Source organism: Mesocricetus auratus, unplaced genomic scaffold (assembly GCF_017639785.1).
Source record: "Mesocricetus auratus isolate SY011 unplaced genomic scaffold, BCM_Maur_2.0 Super-Scaffold_100018, whole genome shotgun sequence".
In the NCBI taxonomy this organism is placed as follows: Eukaryota; Metazoa; Chordata; class Mammalia; order Rodentia; family Cricetidae; genus Mesocricetus; species Mesocricetus auratus.
In genome coordinates this window covers 18,050,793-18,074,062 of record NW_024429199.1, presented here as the reverse complement: position 1 = coordinate 18,074,062, position 23,270 = coordinate 18,050,793, and positions in this window count along the sequence as shown.

Sequence of the window (23,270 nt, the reverse complement as noted above, 5' to 3'; positions counted from 1 at the left end):
AAAGTCTTGGCCCACCTACACTCACTGGGAGACAAGAGGAGGGAAAGAGATCCCACCTGAACCCACTGCACAAAGGAATGAGGAGACAACAGTATAAGAACACATTCAACAACAGAAAGACCAACATGACACCACCAGAATCTAGGGACTCTACACCAGCAAGACCAGACCATCACAATGCAGATGAAGCAGAAGACAAGGACCTTTAAAAAAGACATTATGAAGATGTTAGAGACCCTCAAAGAGGAAATGAGAAAAATCCCTTAAAGAAACAGAAGAATAAACGAACAAAAAATACAAGAAATGTAGGAAAAGACAAACCAAAGAATTTCAGAAAAAAACAAATCTCTTAAGGAAAGCCAAGAAAAACCAAACAGGCAAGTGAAGGAAACAATTCAAATAGCATAAGGCTTGAAAGCTGAAACAGAAACAATAAAGAAAACACAGAATGAAGGAATGCTGGAAAAGAAAAAGTTGGGTAAAAGTTCAGGAACTACAAACGTAATTATAACCAATAGAATACAAGAGATGGAAGAGAGAATCTCAGTTGCTGAAGACTCACTAGAAGAAATAGAGTCATCGACCAAAGAAAATCTCCAGTCCAACAAATCCCTAACAAAAAATAACGAGGAAATATGGGACACGGTGAAAAGTCCAAACCTAAGAACAATAGGTACACAGAAAGGCAAAGAAATGCAGCTCAAGGGTACAGAAAACATATCCAATAAAATCATAGAAGAAAACATTCCCAACCTAACGAAGAATATGCCTATGAAAGTACAAGAAGCTTACAAAACATCAAATAGACTGGACCATTAAGAAAAGTTCCCTTCACACATACACATAATAATCAAAACACCAAACTTACAGAATAAAGAAAAAATATTAAGAGCAGCAAAGGAAAAAGGCCAAGTAACATATCAAGGCAAACCTATCTGAATTACACCTGAGTCTCAATGGAAACTCTGAAAGCCAGAAGGTGCTGGATAGATATTCTACCAACACTAAGATACCACGGATACCCAGCCTAGACTATTATACTCAGCAAAGCATTCAATCACTATAGATGGAGAAAACAAGATATTCCATGACAAAACCAAATTTAAACAATACAGATCCATTAATCCAGCCATACAGAAAGTACTGAAAGGAAGTTAACTACAACCCAAGGAAGTTAACTAAAACCAGAAAAACATAGGCAATAGATAACCCCACTTTACCAAACACCAAAAGAAAAAAGGGGGGGGGGAATCCACACACAATACCACCACCACCAAGAAATTCAAAACAAACAAGATTTAACAATCAATGGTCATTAATATCCCTCAATATCAATTGTCTTAACTTACCTATAAAAAGACACAGGATAACAGAATGGATGCGAGATCAGAATCCATCCTTGTACTGCATACAAGAAACTCAACTCAACTTCAAAGACAGACTTTACCTCAGAGTACAAGATTGGAAAAAGATTTTCCAATCAAATGGACCCAAGAAATAAGCTGGTGTAGCAATCCTAATATCTAACAAAGTAGACTTCAAACCAAAATCAGTTGAAAGAGATGAAGAATATCATTTTATATTAATCACAGGAAAAATACATTAAGATGAAGTCTCAGTTCTGAACATCTACACCCCAAATACAAAGGCACCCACATTCGTAAAAGAAACATTGCTAAAACTTAAATCACACATTAAACCCCACACACTTATAGTAGACTTCAACAGCCCACTCACACTCACTGCTGGACAGGACCACCAGACAGAAACTTAACAAAGAAACAAAGGAATTAACAGAAGTTATGGTCCAATTGGATTTAAGAGACATTTATAGAACATTCCATCCAAACAAAAGAGTATACTTTCTTCTCAGTGCCACATGGAACCTTCTCTAAAATCGACCACATACTCGGTAACATAACAAACCTGAATAGAAACGAAAAATTGGATTAACTCCCTGTATCTTATTAGACCACCATACTTTAAAGTTAGAATTCAACAACAACACAAATTGCAGAAACCCTACAAACTCATGGTTATTGAACAATGAGCAATTTTACCACTCCTGGGTCAAGGAAGAAATTTAAAAAGAAAATAAGACTCCCTAAAAAAATACACAACATACCAAAAATTATGGGACAATTTGAAAGCAATGATAAGGGGAAAGTTCATAGCACTAAGTAGCCATGTGAAGAAACTGGAGAATAGTCACATTACAAGATTTAACAGCACAACCTAAAGTTCTAGAACAAAAGGAAGCAAACTCACCTAGGAGGAGTGGATGCCAGGAAATAATCAATTGAGAGCTGAAATCAAAAAGTAGAAACAAAGAAAAATAATGCAAAGAAACAAAGTAAAAACAGTTGTTTTTTTAGATAATAAAAAAGATAGACAAAACTTTATCCAAACTAACAAAAAGGAAGAGAGATAACATGCAAATTAACAAAATCAGAAATAGAAAGGGGATATAACAATGGACACTGAGAAAATCCAGAGATTCTTTAGGTCATATTTTGAAAACCTGTACTCCATAAAATTCAAACATTTTATGGAAATGGACAATTTTCTGGATATATATCACTTACCCAATTTAAATCAAGAAAAGATAAGCAATTTAAATAGACCTGTAAACCTTAATGAAATAGAAGCCATCATCAAAAGTCTCCCAACCAAAAAAAGCCCAGGGCCAGATGGTTTTAGTTCAGAATTCTACCAGAAATTCAAAGGAGAGCTAATACCAATACTCCTCAAAGTGTTTCACACAATTGAAACAGAAGGGTCATTACAAACTCTTTTTACCAGGCTGAAATTGCCTTGGTACCCAAGCCACACAAAGACACAACTAAGAAAGAGAAATTTAGAGCAACATCCCTCATTAACATTGATACAAAATACTCAACAAAATACTGGCAAATCAAACCCAAGAACAAATCCATAAAACCATCCACCATGATCAAGTAGGTTTCATCCCACAGATGCAGCTATGGCTCAACACATGAAAATCCATCAATGTAATCCAACATATAAACAAACTGAAAAAGAAAAGTCACATGATCATCTAACTAGATGATGAAAAAGCCTTTGACAAAATCCAACACCCCCTTCATGATAAAGGTCCAGGAGAGATCAGGAATAACAAAGAACATACATAAACATAAAAATGGCAATATACACCAAACCAACAGCCAATATCAAACTAAATAGAGAGAAACTCAATTCAAATACCTCTAAAATCAGGAACAAGACAAGGCTGTCCTATCCATCCATTTCTCTTCAATATTGTACTTGAAGTTCTAGCTAGAACAACAAGACAGCAAAAGGACATCAGATGGATACATATTGGAAAGGAAGAAGTCAAACTTTTACTATTTTCAGATGATATGATAAGCGTCCTGAAAAATTCTACCTGGGAACTCTTACAGCTGATAAACACTTTCAGCAAAGTGGCAGGATACAAGATTAACTAAAAAAATCAGTAACCCCGCTATATACAGATGATAAAAGGCTGAAAAAGAAATCAAAGAAACATCACCCTTTACAAATGCCACAAACAACATAAAATATCATGGGGTGATGCTAACCAAACAAGGCAAAGACCTGTATAACAAGAACTGTGAGTCTTTAAAGAAAGAAATTTAAAAAGATACCAGAAAATGCAAAAATATTACAAATGTAGGATCAACATAGTAAATATGGCAATCTTGCCAAAAGCAATCTACAGATTCAATACAATCCCCATCAAAATACTGGAACATTTCTTCACAGATTTTGAAAGAATAATACTCAACTTTATATGGAAAAACAAAAGACCCAAGATAGCCAAAACAACCCTGTACAATAAAAGAACGTCTGGAGACATCACCATCCCTGACTTCAAGCTCTACTATAGAGCTATAGTAATAAAAACAACTTGGTATTGGTGCAGAAACAGAGAGGAAAACAAATGTAATCAAATTGAAGGCACTGATATTAACCCATGCACCTATGAATACCTGATTTTTGACAAAGAAGCTAAAAGTATACAATGGACAAAAGAAAGCATCTCTAACAAATGCTGGCATAACTGGATGCTGACATGCAGAAGACTGCACATAGATCCATATCTATCGCCATGCACAAAACTTATGTCCAAATGGATGAAAGACATCAACATAAATCCAACCACACTGAACCTCTTAGAAGAGAAAGTGGGAGGTACCATTGAATGAATTGGTACAGGAAATCACTTCATGAACATAACTCCACTAGCACAGACTCTGAGATTGACAATTAATAAATGGGACCTCCTGAAACTAAGAAGCTTCTGTAAGGCAAAGGATGTAGTCAATAAGAAAAAACAGGAATGCACAGAATGGGAAAATTTGTTCACCAATCCCACATCTGACAAATGTGGGCTGATTTCCAAAATATACAAAGAAGCTAGTCACCAAAACACCAAACAATCCAATTAAAAAGTGAGGTTCAGAACTAAATAGAGAATTCTCAAAAGAGGAGTCTAAAGTTGCTGAAAGACACTTAAGAAAGTGCTCAACATCCCTAGCCATCAGGGAAATGCAAATCAAAACAACTCTGACATACCATCTTACTCCTGTCAGAATGGCTAAAAGGAAAAACACCAATGAGAGTCTATGCTGAAGAGGATGTGGATAAAGGGGAACACTCCTCCATTACTGGTGGGAGTGCAAACTTGTGTGGCCACTTTAGAAATAATTATTGCAGTTTCTCAGGAAAATTGGAATCATTCTACCTCATGATACAGCAATTTCACTCTTGGGCTACTCCCAAAAGATGCACATTCGTACAACAAGGACATCTGTTAAACTATGTTCATAGCAGTGTTGTTTGTAATAACCATAATCTGGAAGCAATCTAGATGCCCCTCAGAAAGGATGGAAAGAATGTGGTACATTTACACAATGGAATATTACTCAGCAGAAACAAACAATGAAATCTTGAAATTCGCAGGCTAATGGATGGAACTGGAAGAAACCACCCTGAGTGGGGTAACCCAGTCACAGAAATTACAAGCATGGTATCATTCACTCATATATGAATATTAGACATAGAGCAAAGAATTACCATTCTACAATCCACACCACCAGAGAGAGAAACTAAGAAACAAGGAGGACCCTAAGAGAGAAACACATGGTCCCCCAAAGAAGGTAAAAGGGACAAGAACTCCTGAGCAAATGGGAGCATGGGGGTGAGAGGTGAAGGAGGTAGGAAAAAGAGAAGGGGGGAGAGAAGTGGGAAGAATAAGTGGGATCATGAAGACTGAGACAGGGGAGGAATAGAGGAGAGCAAGAAAAGAGATACCTTGATAGAGGGAGCCAGCATAGGTTTAAAGAGAAATCTGATACTAGGGAATTGTTAAGAGATCCACAAAGATTACCCCAACTAAGTATCTAGGCAATAGTGGAGAGGACGCCTTTGATGTCCTTCCCCTATAATGAGATCGATGACTACCTTAATTGTCATCATAGAGCCTTCATCCATTAACTGACAGAAACAGAAGCAGGTACCCACAACTAAGCACTGAGACATACTCCTGGAATCCAGTTGTAGAGAGGGAGGAGGGATGAGCAAACGAATCAAGACCATGCTGGAGAAACCTACAGAACCAGCTGACCTGACCTAGTGAGAGCACAAGGACCCCAGTTGTAAAGCTGGGGAACCAGCATTGGACTGAACCAAACCCTCTGAATGTGGGTACCAGTTAGGAGACCTGGGCAGCCTATGGGACCTTTAACAGTGGAATCAGGATTCATCCTTAGAGTATAAATGGACTTCTGGAACCCATTCCCTATGGAGGGATATTATTTCAGCCCAGATACGCAGAGGAGGGACTAGGCCTTCCCCCAAATGATGTGACAGAGTTGGATAACCCCCCATGGAAGGCCTCACCATCCTTGGAGAGCAAGTGGGGCCATGGGTTGGGGGTGGTTGATAGGGGACATGGAAAAATTGGAGGGAAAGGGAATGGGGGGATTGATATGTGAAATGATTGTTTCTAAATAAAAACAACAAGAAAAATAAAAACAAGACCAAAATTTAAAAAGAACACTTTTTGTTCTGTTTTTGGATATGGTCTTAGACATATTTTCAAGTAAAACACTAATTAAACTATAAAAATATATGCTAATGATATTCTTTGAGCTAATGATGTATCATTATTTTAATGTCATTTCATGTGTGTGGGTACCTTGTTTGTCTGCATGTCTCTGTATCATGTGCATTATGGAGTCAGAAGAAGGTGTCAGAACCCTTGGGACTTATGTTATAGACAATTGTGAGTCACCATGTGAATACAAGGGTCTGAACCTAGGTCCTCTGCAAGAATTATGCAGTGCTCTTAACCACTGAGCCATCTCTGCTAGCTCCATGTATATGATTTTTATCTTTTTGAAAGAATGTTGATTTTGCAGCTAATTTAATTGAATATTTGCTTTCCAGACTGAAGAAAGTAAGCATCCCAAACTTCCGACAATAATCTTCTTATCTTGAAACTTGGAGAGATTCCATTATTTTCAGTGTCCCTAAGAAACAGAATCATATTCAGCCAAGGCTTAGTTTTGAGGAGTTTGGCGGCAGCAGCATTGTGATAGAGGCTCATTCATCATAGGAAATGAGTGGTAGGAGGGCTTAAACTGTGGATGGCTGCTAACTGGTCAACTGAAATTTATGAGGTGGTATTTCTCCACTTCCTGGTCAGTTTTGTTCCTTGGGGAGACTTCCAGGGCCTTGGCCTCTGTCTTTCTGTGACTACATGTAAGTTTCTCTGAAGGTAGGATCATGATGCTAGTTGGCAATGATATAGTGGTTGGCATGAAGTAATGAATCAAAGTCTGGGATGTTTTTTCCCTGCTGGATCAGGTTACAAATCATACCACAGAATTTAAAGAATACTTATGCCTTGGAGGGTTGGAGGGGGGCGTGTTTCCAGACAGTAATAACGTTGTCATTTGCACAACTATTTGTAGTAATCGAGAGGATAATTAGATCCTCATTTCGTTCTTCAAAGTAAGTATTGAAGCAAAGGTATTTTAGACAACAAAGATGAAACCCAGGCTTTGATATTTGTGTTTTGAATTGAGAAGAGCCAGCTGTAGGTTTTCCATGTGTCTGATGGACTGAAAGATGACGTATACTACTTTTTCTCTGGTCTCACTTTGCCAGGCTGCTTTAGTAAACACCATCCCATTTCTATTAGTGCATTGATCCCATTATCAGATCTATGAACGAAATTTTAGGCAATAGAATGGCTACCACTTACTTCCATCTTTGTCATGGATTTGCCACAAATATTAACTGACAAAACTTTCCTACCACAAGAGAAAATACAGCCATATATATTTCATAAGTCAAAGACATGAAGCCCAGAACCTCAAATTTCCCATATAAGCCTTTGTCATGACCCATGATGAGTATGAACTCAAGGCAAAACTTTCTTCAATGTACAGAAAGGAGTATCCATATCAGATACCTGCTTTTTTTTAATGTTATGCACATGTATTCCCTCATTCCTTTACTTCTTTACTTAATCTTCAATTCCAAACAAAAAAGCAAAACAATTGGGGGTGATTATGCAGATTACTGTCCTGCAATAAAAACCCCGTAACACTAATAGTTCCCTAGATTAGAAATGAAAATACTAATAATTAGTAGTAAAGATAATTATATCTATGTTATACTGTAAATCATACCAACTTTATGCATGACTCTTTCAGATCAGTTGAGGAAGATGAATGCACAAGCTGAAATCATTTGTTCAAGTTTAGGTGATACTCTGTGATAGCATTAAACAGAGAATCCTGGGGTCATTCATAGCATGTGGACCTAGCACTGTATCATATTTTAATCATTAGAAGAAATTTTACTTCACTATGATGAACTCTTAATATTTTAATTAGGTCGTTTAGACCAGTGTTACCCAGTTTTATATAAATGAGATTATTCTTACTGCTTGTGTTTGGATATATGCTGACAGTTTCTTTTCTTTCTTAAGTTTCATTCATATTTTATTATTTACATAAAATTATGGGACTTTCTCCACATTTCAAAGTCTTGACAAATACAAAGTATTTAGGCCTTAAAAAATGAATAGTAAGTGCAATACTCATTGAACATAGTAATTTTTCTTTCAGTTAATGACTTTACAACTATGTAAAGTATTCAGCTATAATTTTTGAATGACTAGCATTGAATTTAGTATACAAGTATTTATGAGTATTTGGTGTACCTGAGAGGTGTCAGATTATATCTATGTTATGATTTAATGGAGTAAGCAAGTTATAGTACTGAGAATAAAAGGCATTTTTATAATAACTTTTTCTAACTTCAAATAGTATTATTTGTGATATTATTTTTAGTGTCTAAATAGAATCTTGTTTTAATTGATTATATTTGTTCTGACAACTAATATATTTCCTTTTTACTTATTTTGTGGCCATTTTATTTCCCTTTCTCTCCATAAGTAATTGACTACGTTTTGTCTGTAGCTTTTATTTACTAAAATAAAAGATTTTTAATAATTTAATTTCCAAATTTCTAGTTAATACTTAATCTTTTATTTTCAAAGAATACAATCATATTTATTTTCTGCATTGTTGGGACCCTTATACATGTCTATGAAGTTCTCTACCACCAAGCTGCATCTTTGAACCTTCCCTTCAAAAATATTTTTTTAATGTAGCTTTGATCCTGATTTTTCTGCCTGTCTTTCTGTATGTCTGTCTATCTGTTTATCCATCTATCTATCTATCTATCTTTTTAGACCAGGTCACTGCTTTGTAGCTCAGACTGAACTGGAACTCAGTATGTGGTCCAAGCTGGTATCAAACTCATGACATTTTCATAAGATCAGGGATTACAGACACATCACGCCTAACTTCCTTATACCTTGATATTATTTTCTGTAATAGAAAATACAGTTCTTTAGTTTTTTCTTTTATTATTACAGTATACGAAAATAACTTATTGCATAACATGGTAATGTGCTCTTGATTTTGCTTTTATATATGACTATATCTGCATAATGGACAATTATCAAAAACTTTTATTATTTGAAATATATTGAGAATTTTTGTTTCATAAAAATTGATGTGAGATATGTTTGCTTGAGGAGTATTTTGAACATTTTAGGCTTCTATCATAATATAATCAAATCTACTCATTGTTGATTTTTAAATTCTGTTTTGTTTCTCCCCATATGAAGGGATGCTTATTTCCAGGATCACGGCTGCTTTGCTCTAATTCTGGTGTCTGTCATTATAGTGTCTTTATTGCAAATTGAAATTTTAATCAAAATGCTATGATTCTTGTTCTTTTCATTTATTTGTGGTGTTAATCTGGTTTTAATAGCATTATTATATAAATAAATATTTGGTATCTGTGTTTTCTTAATAGTATTAAGATAAATGATAAAATTTAAGCTATCAATTTTTATACTATTTTGTTTTATATATGTCCATTGTAAACAGTGTGTAGTTGAGTTTGTCTTCACAAAATCAAAAAAATTTTTAAAACATCAAACACAGAAACATCTATGCCTTTTGACTTTATAAAATGGTAATTTACTGCTGTTATCTTTAGCTAAAATAAATTACTGTGAATTGAATAAATGTTTATTGTTGCTTTTTTCCCTTTAATGAGAGAGGATTTAGCTGTGTTTCCCAGGCTGGCCTCCAATGCCATTGATAAGCCAGCCTGTTGTGTTACTGTCCCAAGTAGCTAAGAATGCCAGTGAGTGCTACTGCATCCAGTTCCTTATATGCAATCCATATTTTTTCTTGGATATGTCTTGCACATATTCTTATTTATCTATTATTTTGTAATATTGGGTTTTCAACACAATGATGCATACATTCTAGGCAAATGCTCTACCACTGAGCTATATCTCCACACTTTGAATATTCTTAAGAACTTCTAGAACTCAATAAGACTGCAGTACAGTTACTTCTACAGTTATTATCCCACACTCAAAAGCACTGATATGAACCCATAGACGAATACTTTCATAGGAGACTGAAAGTCCATCCCCCATCTGTACCCCGTATGTAAGACATTATTCACCCTAAATTTTAACATGGAAATATGTATTTACATACAGAAATAACTTATCTGCCAGTTCATATTATATTTGATGGATGATTTTTTCTTCTTATACTATATTAGTGTTAGGAATGCACCACTGAAGAAATACAGTGACTACCTAGATTAAGCCTTATTCTTTTTAAAAGAAAATTAAAATTGTTTGTGTGTATGAATGTGTCTATGAGTGTGCCTGCATATGTGTGTGTGTAAGACAGAGACAGATTCAGAGATGTGAGAGAGAGAGAGAGACAGAGAGACAGAGAGAGAGAGAGAATATGGCACTATGTGTCGGTGTCTGCAGAGACTAGAAGAGGATGATAGATACCTTGGAGCTGAAGTTACAGGTGGTTTTGCTGGAACCAAACTCTGTTCTCTGGAAGAGCAGGAAGTATTCTTCACCCCAAGCCACCTCTCCATCCTCCAGTCACTTATTCTTTATGTTTACTCTCGCATTCAATCATCTTCCCACCACTAGGATGCTCTGGCATACTGGTCCCTCCTGTTATCCTAGCTACCCAGGAGGCTGGAGAAAGAGGATCACAAATTAAAAGCCAGCCTATGAAACATAAGAGGGACTATGTCTTAAAACATAATAAAAAAGACTAAGAATATAGATCTTTGGTAGAGTTTTTACCTTGAATGCATGAGATTTGGTGTTAAATTGTCAGTACCAAGGCAATTTCCCAAAATAAATGACAAACAGCAATGACAGCTTTGTCATCTAACTTTACCCTTTTAGTGAAGTCATTAGAAGATATAAAATGATGTATTTGAGCAACCTTAAGAGGTCAAACACTCTATCAAAGATCACAGAATGTATAAAGTCTGAGTTAGACTGGTAAGTTGACTTCCTTTTTTTTTTTTTCTTATCTACCGTTTTTATGCCACAAAAATGGCATCTCCTGGGCCTGCTGATGGGGAGAAGTCAGTTATTGAGAAAGGCCAGCATTCAGTATTGAAGAAAAGGAGGAAATGGGTACCTACCCACACAGAGACAAATGATCTTCAAAGCAAACAATTTCCAGAGTAAATGGTATGAAAGTGAACACATTCTCAAGGGTGGCCTTGCAGGGTAAAATCACTGTATGGGACTGAGTCAAGGCTTTTTATCTCTTATGCGAATAACTGGCAGTAGAAAAGAGGCCAGATGCAACATCTGTAAATAGTTTGGCACTGTCCAATATGTCCTCAATCTACATTCCTATTGCTGCTCATCTCTATCTTTTGAAAATATTTAGATTGATGTTGCTGGTGAGAAGAAAAGTCAAAGTAAAAATTTTCTCGCATTAAACTAGGATTTTAAAAACACTCAATGAAATTCAGAATAACTATAATTAAGAGATTCAGAACATAGAAATGTAGAAAATATGGAAAATATGACAGAAGCATCTTAGTAAAAATGAAAAATTAAATCAAGCATGTTGCTTAACAGCATCTACATCATGTAGAATTCCCTGTCTAAATTTGAAAGCATTTCTATTGACATAATTTTTCTTTATTCTTTTCAATATTTCCTGTGATAAAATTCCATGACCAAGGCAACATATAAAAGAAAGCATTTAATTTGGGACCCACTGTTGCTGAGCATTAGAGTCCATGACCATTGTGGTAATGAGCATGGCATGAACAGGCAGGTACTAGAGCGGTATCTAAGACCATTCATCTTCTTTCACAAGTGTTAGGCTGAGAAATCTAGCCAAGAATGGCATGAACTTTTGAAATCTCAAAGTCTTCCCCCAGTGACACACCTTCTCCAATAAGGCCACCCTTCCTAATCCTTCCCAAAGAGTTCCACAAACTGTGGACCAAGTATTCAAATATATGATCTTATGGAGGCCATCCTCATTCAAACTACCACAGTTCCCCTAACAGTTACAAGACAGTAAGTTTGAGTTTGTTTTAAAAGGTCTTTTTGTTGTTGTTGTTGTTCTAATTTTACTGGTAAATCCAATCGGTAGGCTAATAGGAGGTATTGTGACAGCATTTTTAGGAGCCTAACACAAAATTGTAAAGGATGGATTATCTAAGGCTGTCTTTCTTCTATTTTTACTTTTGAGATTGTAATTTAATTATAACATTTCTCCCATTCTTTTCTCCTTCAAAATCCTCCCATATATGCCTCCCCATGCTCCTTCAAGTTCTGCTATCTCTGTCTATCTCTCTCTGTAATCATTATCACATCCATATATGTGTACACACATGCGTGTATCTGTATACATATATATATATTTCTAAACATAGCATGTTCAATCTGTGTAATATTCCCTGCATATATTTTTTCAGGGCTGACCATTTGGTACGAGACAACCAGTTGGTGTGCTCTTCCCTGGAGAAGGCCATCTCTCCCATTCATCGCTTTCTTTGTTATTTGTATAGGATTGAGGCCTCGTGAACTAGTTTGGCATGGTTATTGGCATCATCATTTTTTATGCTACATTTTGGCAGTCATGCTAATGAAACGTTATGGGTGTAGCTTCTGATATTACTAGGAGACACAATCTCACAGCAAACTCCCTGATTATCTGGCTCTTAAATTTATTTTTTCTCTTCCACAGTATTCCCTGAGCTTTATGTGAGGAGTGTTTTGTAGGTGTATCTGTTGACTGGGTCTCGCGACTCTTCATTTTTAAAAATTGCTTGTGGTTTTCTGTAAAGGTCTCCATCTGTTGTAAAGAGAAGTTTCCCTGATTACGGGTGAAGACTGTACTCACCTGTGTTTATGAGTATAAATGTTTATACATGGTTGCTTGTGATTATCTTGGTGACATGTATGAACTACATCAAGGATCAGCAGCTAATGGTTCAGTAGCAACCGCAGTAACTTGGCAATAACCAACAGCTCCTGAACTTAAGACTTCGGACTTAAGCTTCACCCAAAAGAGGGAGAATATGTCTGGTATTGGAAATCTAGCAAACTATTCAGTACTAGTAAAGGCATGATTGTTAAAGGAAAATGTACAACCACTAATTTATTAAATCAGCATAATACCTAAAAAGCACATTTCACTGGAGCTATGATGAAGTCCTGACTAGTCTGTAGAGATGTATAGATACAGAATTGGTTTAAAGAAACTAATAAATAATAAAGTTAAGATGAAACCTTAACATTTTGCCCAAATCAGAAATTCTCCTGACATTATTTAACTCCAGAATGTTGAAATTCTTTTTGTATTTATGTGGTCTGCTTTTACATGACAGTGAATGCTTTACCAAGTTTGCCTACCAGTGTTCATTTGTTCTTAGTAATGGAGCATTAAAATATGCAAATATTTGTTTTGGGGTAAAAGATATTATTTACACTGTATCCTTTGAACATGGAGCAGTGCCTATAAGTCAAAGCAAAGCTGAATGTAAACGTCTTAGTTCTTTTTTTCCCCTCTTAAGTCTTTGTTTTAATGGTTTCATCAATTTGTGTTTAGAGTTATTCCATGTCAATAGGCTTAAAAATAGTTTTCAATAGTGAGTTATAAATAGTAAAGAAACAGAAAAATATTTGCTAGTACGTAAGAACCTTGCTATATGCTTTCTTACTTGACTCATAGACATTTCTTGCTTCTACAAACCAATACTATCATATATTTTAATGCACTGTACCTCAACTATCTGGTCAATTGGGCATTTCTGAGTCAGTTCCAGGTGATTCACTGAAAATTGGAATATGCATAAATTGTTCTTATATTCTATCTGTTGCTGTTTTGTGTCTGAAAAAATTGAGTAGGTAGGAGATTAGGATAGTGACTTTTACAAGGTTTTTGACAGGAGAAGAAGGCAAATCTTTTAGTATTGACCAAAGTTTAAACTAAACACATTAAACCTTTTAGTAAGGAAATTTCCAAGCCTCACCATTGTGTGACTCTCTGCCTTCTCAGCATCAAGAACTCCACCCTGCGTCAGGGAGTGGCTGTGGAGGAAACATTAATCTCTCCATTCTACAGGTTCCATATTTGCAAAATGAAGATGCTCAAGTTGGGCTATTTGCATTGGTGCTTTACTGCCTATGTCTTGTGTCAATTTTTCAGTTTTACCTGTGTCTCTGTTCATTGTTGTCTAGGGACATCAGAAATGGGATTAAAATCCTTCTACATGTGCAGGAGGTTTTTTATAAACCCTAAAAAACATAACCAGGGAATCCATTGTTTATAAACACACCACACACACACACACACACACCTACAACTGGGCAAAATGTAAATATGTTTCAAAACTGAACAAGGAAAGAGGGTCAGCACAGAAGTTCTAATAGCTGGTAGGTATTGCATTTTATCCTCAGGGTTTTAAAGAGAAATTAATCATTTTCTCTTGGAATGTTCATTTCAAACACATGTGAATTGTGACCAAATTTTATCTCCTGCCATGGACTCCACTGGGAAGCCCCTGGCAATAAATCTCCCTGTCAGTATACAATGTCGCCCAGAATTGCAAACATGCCAGAATGAAAAGAAATCTGGATACGTTGGAAATAACAAAGACAGGTCAGGGTCATCCTATATGAAACAGTTTTTCATGCCTCAAAAGAGAAATGGTAAGGTTGGTGTATGAAATCAGAAACAGTGTTTGGGGGACTGAGAACCACTTAAAGCAGGAGAAGAGGATGACACAACTACATTTCAAGCTATTTGTGCCCTCCTACTTTATCCTGAACTAAGGAAAAAGTGCAAAACCTGGTGGAACATAGTAGCACTAAAGGGAGTGATGGAGAACACTTAGGTATTAGAGGTCACAGGGGAGAAAGACTTGGCGACTGAAGGCCTAACCCTAAGTTAATTCAATGCTGCCTAAGTAAAGAAATTCCTATGCCCTAAAATTGACTTATTCAGAGCAATGCTGGGCCCTCTTAGCAGGTACCATCATGAATTAGTTATTAATTTCTGAGAGGAAACGCAGAAGGATCTTATGTGTACAGCACTAGCACAATGAACACACTGAGATTTGACACAAAGACACAAAGGACAGATTTGCTCCAGAGTACAGGTGCGCCACGAGACAATTTGGCTTACCTTTTTCAATTTGTTACAAATGCTTTAGAGAAATAATCTATAAAAATACAACATGATGGTTATACATGGAGGCAGGCACCACAGTGCAGAAGCAAGATGTAAAGATTCCTTAACTTAGCTGCCTATAGTATCTTTTGTGGCCCAAAGGCAGAAACACTATACCCAAACATTGTGAATTAAACATGTATGTAATATATTGTGTGTATTACACAACATATAAATCTATACATAAACACATACAAAGACATATAACCTCACAAACACTATACAAACATTTTGAATTCTTTCATTTATTTAAGTAACATTTTTCATTAATTTTACATACCAACCAGTTTCCCCTGTCTGCTTTCCTCCTGCCTCCTCCCCTTTCCCATCTACCCACTTCCTCTATCTCCATTCAGAAAGGGACAGGCCTCCTAGGGGCTTGAATAAGACATGGCACAACAGGAAGCAACAGCATGGGGAATGGGTTACCAAAGGCCAGCTAAGCAGCAGGGAGAGGTCCTGCTCTCACTGTTAGAAGCCTTAGAAGACACTAAATGGCATTCTTCACAAGGTTTTAAAATGTTCATGAGGTTACCATTCCTAAATTTGTCTGGGAACCAGTTTTCCAATTGTGTGTGTGTGTCTGTGTGTGTGTGTGTGTGTGTGTGTGTGTGTGTATGTGTGTGTGTGTGTGTGTGTGTGTGTGTCCATGAGGAGGCCAGCAGTTGATGTTGTGTTTTTCTCAATTACTCTTCATCTTATTTTGGGGATAGCATCTCCAAGGAATCTGGAATTTATCCATTCACAAAGACTAGATGGTCTGTGTGCTTCAGAGGTACCCTTGTCTCTGACACCTCAGGCACTGGGATTGAAAACACATGTCCAGCATTTAGGTGGTTGCTGAGGATCTCACTTGAGTCTTCAACGGTTGCTTGGAAAGCACTTTACTTGGAGAGTTAAAACTCTAACCGCCATGGAGCCTACTTTGTCACCGATGATACTGTTTGTGAGAATTTTCACAGACAACCTTTGTTGTTGTTGTTTTTGAAACAGGGTCTCCCTGTATAGAGCCCTGGTTCACTCAGGAGACCAAGGTGTCCTCAAAATCAGAGAGATCCACCCACCTCTGCCTCCCAAGCACTGGGGTTGAAAGTGAGCATCGCCATATCCCAGTATCCATTTTTTAAAGCTACTGCAATTCATGTATCCACTCACTTACTAAAAGTCATTTTGGTTATGGTCAATTTTGTTATTATAACCTGCTTATGACTGCATGCATTTATCTAGGATATTAAATGCTTACAGAAGGATTTCTGTATCATGGGATAATATTACCCAGTTTGTAAGGCTTGCCAGGTTGCTTTCCAAAGTGTTTGAGGAAGTTAGTGAAAAGTTTCTACACCCCAATAAGCCTCTCTGCCAATATAGTAAACCAAATCAAACTGAATTTAAAAAAAGCCCACATTTAATAAATACAACACTTCCAGATGGCCTTCCAGTCCCCCAGAGAAGACAGATGGGAAATGGAGACCAGAAAAATCACGAGTCTGTTCTCTGGGGGACAGTTTAAATACCCCATGGGAGTGGTATTGAGTGTCTCTGGGGAAGGGGCCATCATTTGGTGGGGCTTTCTGAGATGCAGCATGGTTTGGAGGAAGACGGGGGAGGAGGCTTGGGTGAAACCTCCACCATTACATTCCAGACTCTTTGGGTATATGGATGCCAGGGGATGGGACAAAACTTCCACTATAACATCCTAGACATCCAGTTCATGTCTGGCTTCTTCCTGATGACAATGTGGAGGAGGCAGGAGGCAAAAGGCAGTGGGATTGCCCTCAGCAGGTGGCATGAGTGAAGAAGCATTCCTTGGCTGCCATCCTGTAACCTTAGGCACCTGTGTTCCTTGAGGAGGCAGAGAAGGTAGGTTGTTAGGAGAAAAAATAGATTGTTACCATTGGCCCTATGAATGGAGCTAGCCATGGGAAGGGTGATAACTGCCAGAAGGAAGGGAATGGAGAAGTGTCCTAGTAGTATAAAAGAGGCAAGGGCGAATGAGTGAGACAAGAGAGTAGGTGTGTCCTTACTGGAACATCTTGAAAAACTGGAGGGTGGAGGGTCCCAGCTGCTGGACAGACCAAGCATCCTGAAGTGGTGCCCACTTAAGCCTGGAGACGTGGTACCAATGGTGAGTCCCAGAAGCTGGTGCAGGTGATATCTGTCGGACCCTCTGTGGGTTGACGTTGGCCCAGGCAGGAGGAATGAACTACAAGATATGTTCGAAAATGGGTGGGGTAAAAATGGGTTCTGGAGACTGTTTCTTGTCAGACCAAATTTCTTGATATAGAAGAACTTCTCCCAGGAAACTGCAGGCATCTGTAAGACAGCTAGAGCAGATTTACATCTTGGTGTCATAGTAAAAGTCTATGGCTTTAGGTTAAAAGGCATAACATTTTTAGAAGACAAGAGGAAATTTAAAACTCTGAACCTCTGCAGTTACATCTGAGACTTGTTAATCCCTGCAACAGGTCTTACCTTGTAAAATAGGTACACCCATCTGTACTTTTAGCAGGAAACTTAACTAAGTAACTAATGAGCTACAGGTACCGTAGTCATCAAACACCATCAGATCTGAGAGGGAAAGTAGATGAGCAGAAGTGAGACAGCGTTTTCAGCTAAAGCAGTCCCAGGTTTTATTGAAATGGGAAGGAGGAGGTCCCATCCATGTCTGTGGGACCTGAGTGAGAGGCCAAAACAGAATAGGTAGCTCCTATGTCCAAAAGAAAAGTAATGGATTTATCTGCTACCTGCAGTGTTACTCTAGGCTCAGAGAGAGCAATGGGCATCACCAAGGAGAAGCTTCCACCATAACAGTTTTTCATATTCTGGAGTTTGGTGTGTTTACCATTACCTTATTTTATATATGGGTTGTATACTTTTCATTCTACTTTTTTGTTTTTCTCTATGTTGAAAATATTTTATCATAATTCACTGTCATGAATAAGACTAGAGGCCACTATTTTGCTTAAACAAAATTTGAGATGCAAACTTTACAATGTTAACACTGAATTTGTTTTTAGAAAATGTAGACAGTTTAGTATATTTCCATTAATATGTACATTAGATTGTCAGCACTGAAAAAAAAGGAAAATATTTTTGTAGGAACACATGCTTTATTATAAGGTAACATTAAAGATTAATGTTAAACCTATAGCTGTCATTTTTAATACAAAGGAAACATTTTTATCCTTATTCAACCATTGTTCTCATATTTTTCATAAATGAAGAAGCTTACTTCTTATTTCATAAATATTTTAGAACTTTAAAAATCAGTACTATCTCCTTTGAAATTCCCTAAGACATAACAGTGTGCTTATAAATTCACTGGACAGGAAAGAATGCTCAAAATCTCACATGAGTTTGGCTGTTCAGGAATTTGGCCCAAATGGCTATTTGATTCCCATTACAGGGGCAAATCTCAGTGATCAAGGGTTTGGAGTTTCCGGTAAAATGTTAGCATTATGAGATTGAAGATATGATGGTAAATGTAAATTACACTTACACATTCATTGAAAGTATTCTCAGTCCTTCATCTCTCGTGTCTCATCATGCCTCACACAATGAATGGCACAATGGAAGAGGTAGCCAGAATTTAAGATGAGGCAATCATATTTCACCTTACAGCAGCCGGAGAATGACACCTAGCATGGGGCAGAGGACACTGGTGCTCACCAGTAGAGAACAGTTTTTCTTCACTCACCTGGACTTTACACTGTGCTCTTATCTCAGGAGCACCATTCCTTACAGGCTGTTTCTTCCTCTGTCCTGGAGATTATAGACAATAGGTTGTCCTGAGGGGGAGCCCAGAATTGGGATATCTATGATGCTTGCTCCCAGCAGGACAGCTCCCTCAGGACTCTAGCCTCCCCCCAGGAATTCCATCTTCTGCCATTGTCTGGGAAGTTTAGTGGTATTTCCTGCTTCTTTGCTGTCAGGGTTGACCCACTATGACAATTGGATTCTTAGCCTTCATATGCAAACATCAATTTTCTGATCCACTTTCTGTGTTTTAGATTAGTTTGTAACTGTTTTGATGTTTGAATCTTGACACAGAAGATGTCCTAAAGGAAATAACTAGGAACAGAATTATTTAAATTTACTAAGCATTATCTTGACAAATAGAAGAGTTGTTCAAATCCAAGGACATTGGTCTACATTAGATTAGATGTCACCTCATGCTCTTAAAAAGGTGACTCTCAACCTTTGTAATGCTGAAGCCCTCTAACATAGTTCATGTTGTGGTGACCCCCAGCTATACAATTTTCATTGCTACTTCATAATTGTTACGAATCATGATGTAATTATTTTTGGAGACGGGATTGCCAAAAGATCTTTGACCCACAGGTAGAGAACTGCTGTGTGAAACCTCTACCAGTCATGTGTAGTATATCATGGTCACCTCAAACAATCCTATTTGCACAGAACACAGCCTGCCAACACTACACCAGGTTTTATTTAAAAATTAGCAATGGAAAACAAAAATCTTTAATTTCATGGTATTCCTTAGAGCAAGATAGCAAATGAAATTTATTTTGCTTTTGCATTGTTTGAACCAATTTCATCCAAAACCAGGTTGGCTTGTAGTTAGAAAAGGAAGAGGAAGAAGGCATTGGTATAGTTTCCTATAGCTTATCTCTCCAAATACACATCAGAGATATTCTGATGTGTTAAACTTTAGAAGGAAGGTGCTTGATTAATGACGTCATTCTACTTAGTAAGCTCCCAGAACTCCTGCGCAGTCTTCTTGTTTTGGTATGGCCTCCCAATAGGTTAGGCACATAGGAATACGCAGAACCAGATGAGTAGATCAACTGTATACTTTACTAAGATGATGGAACATGTTTTATGGTACGAGAGATCATACAAGTATTTCAACTAAAATAAGGAAATTTCCAGAAACACATGTAGCTCAGCACAGTTTTTGCATACTTGTACGCATGTGTGCACATGTGGTAGCACATGTGTGTGAAGGTCCAAAGTTGACTTCAGGTGTAACCTTGATGGCCCCCCCACCTTACATCTTGAAGCAGGGTCTCTCACTGAGCCTGGAGATGGCCATTTTGGTTTATCTAGCTAAACAACTTGATGCTGTGATCCCTTGCCTGCACCTCCTTAAAGGGGGTTCGCCGGGCCATCCTTGCTTGGGAAGTGCTTTACCATCTGAGCCATCTCCCCAGCCCTGGTAGCACATTTTCAATGAGATTTGAGGTCAGCAGTCTGCTTCTCAAGGGGACTATGTAAACAATTGCACCATGCTCTTAACTATGCCTCTACAATAATGAACTTCTCTCAGAAATACTCCCACAAAAGTCAGTGAAATTCTGCGAACTCCTAGGAATTAACTAGGTAAAGATGAGAAGGAGACAATTTCACACAACATGAGCAAGCACTCAAAGGTGAGGTGTAAGGTGTTCAATTGTCCTGTGAAGGTGAGTGAACTGGGTCTCTATTTCAGTATGGTCACGAATGGGCATAAATGGAGCATCCTTCCACTAAGCCCTAGCTACCTGCTGGGGGCTCAAGATCACCAGTAATTTCCAGGCTTTGAGACCTGTAGGCTGTCCATACCAAAATGTCTGCTTTGACTGTACCAGCCAGCTTACTTTTCAACCCCTGCCTTTTAGTTTTATACAATAGTTTTTCTATGCTTTCCCATTATTCCATTTACTACTTTGCTTTTGTCCCTCATGACTTTATTTTATGTTTGTCAGTCTTTGTCTAGTAAAATGGGGTTGTATTTACTTTCAATATTTAAAGATTAACTCACCCAATAGGTAAATAACAAATAGCTTCCATGTTATAAACGTATTTGTTTTAATGGACATTCCACCTACATTAAAATGCAAAATGGGGCTGTGATTACATATCAGGTAATGTATGGGCACAAATGGACTTTTTACACAGTGTGATCCTCTTCACAGGTATCATATTGCACAAGTCTTGATTTCTTCCAAGGTATATTATTGCAGGCCACACACAATGAAAGCCAAACGTTTATTTGGATAAAGCAATATAAGCTTTAAAAAAATCTATGCATTTTAAATTAGGAATGGTCTAAATTTATATTCTACTGGTAAACAGAATGAATACTTGAGTATCTGACTCTCTTAACCATATGTTTAAGCATGTTTGACATGAATACAAGAGAACTTTAAGATTTCTAAAACAGATTTAATTCAATAAAATATCAATTGAAATGATTTAAAAAACATACACAAACCAAAGAATAAAGGCCTATTTCTTGAGTTCGATAGGATATACATGCATTTATAAGGTATATACATAAGGTGATTGTGTTGTCTCATCTGATCTTGGAAATGTCAGTCAATTAAATGGATATTGTATCTCTTTCTTTGGCAGATAAGAAAATGGAGGCTCACGTTAAATAAGCAATCTGCCAAAACTCAAGCAGTTGCTGAACCAGGTTTCAGAATTTAAGTTCATTCATTTATACAATGAATATTTCTTGACTATATGTTTTATGCTGGTCCTCCACTGAGTCCTAGAGCTGTGGTAATAAATTAAACAGTTGCTTTCCTCAAAGACCTCACAGATGCACAAGTTAAATATCATACATTCTGGTTGGTAAAATAATCGCGACATTTCCAGAACATGATGGACTATTCGTATATTCACAAAGACAGCCACAGATGCCTTGGGAAGGGGAGGTCTAGTTAAAATAAGTTGTTTGGATATAATTGACAGAATGATCAAGGACTGGAGGTAGAAACAGACAGAACTGAAAATTCAAGGAAGGAAGGGAAGGGTATGGGTCAAGCAAAGTGGAGAAAGACAGAAACATCACGACGCCTTGCTCTGATTTTATTGTCTTCATTCTGTAGTTTTGGGTTTAAAAACAGAGGGGAAATCATTACATTCCTCATATTTAATACTCCACTTTATTTTTATCTTTGTTTTTGTATTATATAAAACCTGAAAATACTTAAATATAAATGTCAAAAATACACTGGACAGGCCACTTCTATTCCTGGGTACAGGCTTAGCAAAAACATGTGTGCCACAGACACATGTAAGTCTGACAATAATAATACTTATTACGATTTGGACTTAAAATGATTTATTCATATGCAATTGAATTTTATGTAGCAATGAGATTCAATAACCTATTAATACATGATGCCATTAATAATTTTCATAATACTTCAAACATGGCAGATTAACTTATAGAGTAGATAATATGGACAATAGGTTGCACAGTAATGTAGGAGCAGCATTGGAATGGAGAGGGGCCATGTTTGGGAAAGGCTTTTGTTTTTCTTATTTATTTGTTGTGGTGCTGGGTTATCTGAATGACGAGTTATCATTTTTCACTGAAGAACTTCCCCTCTGTGATATAACTCAGCCTTCTCCCTTAGAAAAGGAACAAGGCTGAATCTGATGCAATAGCTCAGGTATGCCAACATGGAATAAGCAACTGATGGAGACAGATGCAGACCCACAGCCAAACATTAGGCAAAGTTCAGGGAATCCTGCAGAAGTAGAGAAGAAAGGATTATATGATCCAGATGGGTTATCAAAGACACCACAAGAAAACCCATTGAATCAACTAACCTTGATTCATAGAGACTCACAAAGACTGAACCAAAACAAAACAAAACAAAAGTGAACAAAAAAAGATGGAGTGTGGTTAGTGTTGGAAAACTACTTCTGTATATGGGTCATTCTCTAGAGTGTGATTGATATACCCAGAAATTATATATTTTAATAATATCTATTGCATATAGAATACTTGGTATCTCCTGAGAGAGTGCTAACTGTCTCATTTACAACATGGTCCTCTAGTCCTTGCTTTCTTTTCCAGGGGACCTCATCTTGAAACTACCTTTATAAAATACTTCATAATGTGAAGAAATTGAGCTCATTCCCAACTGCCCAACTGGAAGCTTTGCCTTCACTGACTCGTGTTCATGATGTTGGAAGGTACTCTCTACACTACTGGAGGAGAAAGCTAATTATCAATATCGGTCTGCTACAAATCCTGCAACTGAAAACAGTGAGCTGCTTACCAGATACACTAGTGCCATAATGGCCTAAATAACATGGTGTAACCACCCAGATTTTTACTAGAGGTAAGACCCATTACAAGAGATAGAAGTCATATGTGACACTGATAAAGTG